The 2,625-nt window shown below is 41.3% G+C and overlaps 1 pseudogene; it reads left to right on the forward strand.

Annotated features, from left to right (window-relative positions):
• Positions 1–2,149: 2,149 nt before the first annotated feature.
• The window catches only part of LOC105814904, a 2,797-nt pseudogene continuing 2,321 nt past the window's right edge, over positions 2,150–2,625 (forward strand).

The raw sequence follows: 2,625 nt of genomic DNA on the forward strand, positions 1-2,625 counted from the left end.
AGAGGGAAGTCTGGTCTACATAATGCCAAATGCAGCAGAGAGGTCAAAGAGGATGAGAATTGAGAAAAGGCTAGGGTTTTGAGGCTTGATTAGAAATGCTGAGTGATGTTTACACTTGAGGCTTATCTTCTGAGCTCCTCATTTTTCTGGAAATGGGAATCAGAGTTTAAAAAGAAAATCTCTCACTTTTTGTGCTCAGGGTATATATTTACTTTAAGTTAGAGGAAGTGATGTTTATGGGGAGAGTATATAAGAAGGTGGCTGCAGCTGTGACAGCCATAGCAGACTCTGTTTACCCATTAGAACTTTCTGTGATGTGAAAGTGTTCTCTATCTGTACTGTCCAATGCACATGTGGCTATTGAGCACTTCAAATGTGGCTAGTGTAGCTCAGGAACTGAAATTTTAATTTTATTTCATCTTAATTAGTTTTAATTTAAATAGCCACATGTGGGTAGTGGCTACCATAATGGATAGTGCAGCTCTGGCTACCTTGAAAAAGCCATCAGTCTAATTAGGGAAGCAAGGCAGATACTCGAGACCAGTTAAATACCAAAGGAATTGGGGTCAGACAGTAGAGACTTAATTGTTCAGAAAAAAGAAATGATATCCTCCGGGGTGGAGAATTTAAAGAGAGTTGTCTATAGCCATACCACCCTGAACTCGCCCAGTCTCGTCTGATCTTGAAAGCTAAGCAGGGGCGGGCTTGGTTAGTACTTGGATGGGAGAATTTAAAGAGAGTCTTGTAGAACAGGTGAAACTTGAGCTTGACCTGGAGGGATGTATAGTGTTTGGCTACGAGGAAAGAAGGCAAAAGGTTATTCCAGATGGGTTGGAGGGGGTGGGCAAAGGTTTGGAGTTAGAAATGCCTCCTATATGAAAAGTTAGAGGACAATGGCCATTCTAAAATAGAGCATTCATATTAGGAGTTATGTGAGTTTGGGCCTTGGGCCAAGTCATGGACAGCCTTAAATGCTAGCACAAAGAGTTTGGGCTGTCCCCACGGGCCAATGTTTTGCAAAGCTTGTTTAAAACACAGATTCCTGGGCCCCACCTTGATGTAGTAAATCAAATTTTCTGGGTGGGACCCTAGGACATCAGGATTTTCAGCAAGCTCCCCGGGTGTTGTTGTACATTCAAATTTAAGATCTATTAGATAGGCAGGAGGGAGCCTGTGGAAGCTTTTAGTCAAAGGAGTGATGTGATGATAAAGGTATCTTAGGAAGCTTAATAAGGTGGGAAAGTGTAGGATGTAGAAACTAGAGTACGGAAACCAGTTAGGTGACTATTAAAGTAGTTCAGATATGGACTTCACAAGTCCACTTCTTCTTTCTGGCTAGTATCTAAGCGATTTTAGTTTAGACAACTAAATAGCCTTCTCTTTTCTATGCTTCGGCTTCCTCATCTATAAACTGGAGATGATCATAGCTCCTACTCATAAGGGCATTTTCAGTGTTAAATTAGATCATAAAGGGCTTACAACAGTACCTGACACATAGTAAGCACTCAACAAATGTTGGTATTAATATTATTTAAACTAAAGAGCTCTTTAGTTTATTCCAATTTACATAATAGTTAAAGCCAGTCAGTTACATTTCATAAAAAAAGTGTTAAATGTGCCCATTCAGCGTATGAAAACTAAGTCCTAGACTTTTTGCTTAATGATTTGTATTTCAAAGCATAATGCTTCACTTAATTTAACATATGATTATCCATCATAAAATAAATCAGAGGCTGAATAGTTCTTCCCACTGAAGGTATTAACCTAGGGTTAGTTCTTGGCTATGAATTATATATTTTTTTAAACTGTACTTTTTATATTGCTACTAGCTTTCAGTGAATGCCGTTGATGACATTTATTTCAAAAGAAAAGAAGGGTCTGTTTTTTGCTCTTCTAGGGGACTGATAGAGAAAATAAAATTCAATTTCTTATCTAGGCATGTGGCCTGGTGTGAGTTGATCCCATGACATACCCTGGGGGTGCAGCAACAGCTTTCTGAAGGAATGAGGAAGTCTCTTCAGGTGCCTAACTTGGTAGTTTGTGAACCTCTGGCTGTTGCTTCACTCTTCTTCCAGGCCTCACTGGAACAGAAGCTTCTAGCTTCTCCAGTTTCCTTTGCATATTCAACTAGCCTGAAGCAATTCTCAAGATGCCCCCTTCAAGTCTTGGGGTCAGGGAGGGAAGGAAACAGCTGAAGACCCATGATAGCTACCTACATACCTCTGAGCCAGGCTGAGGCAGGATGTTGCCTCAGACTCTTCTTTTCTGCTTTCAGAGACAAAGTCACCCCTAACTTTGTTCCCTTAGGTTCTTTAGATGGTTGAAAAAGATAAATCTTTGACACGATTGGTTAAGATTCTTTTTTTAGGCCAAGCGCAGTGGCTCACGCCTGTAATCCTAGCATTCTGGGAGGCCTAGGCGGGAGGATTGCTTGAGCTCAGGAGTTCGAGACCAGCCTGAGCATGAGCGAGACCCCGTCTCTACTATAAATAGAAAATAAATTAGCCAAACAACTGAAAATAGAAAAAGTTACCCGGGCACGGTGGCACATGCCTGTAGTCCCAACTACTCGGGAGGCTGAGGCAGGAGGATCGCTTGAACCCAGGAGTTTGAGGTTGCTGTGAG

Source organism: Propithecus coquereli, unplaced genomic scaffold, assembly GCF_000956105.1.
Source record: "Propithecus coquereli isolate 6110/MARCELLA unplaced genomic scaffold, Pcoq_1.0 Scaffold31, whole genome shotgun sequence".
Taxonomy (NCBI): Eukaryota; Metazoa; Chordata; class Mammalia; order Primates; family Indriidae; genus Propithecus; species Propithecus coquereli.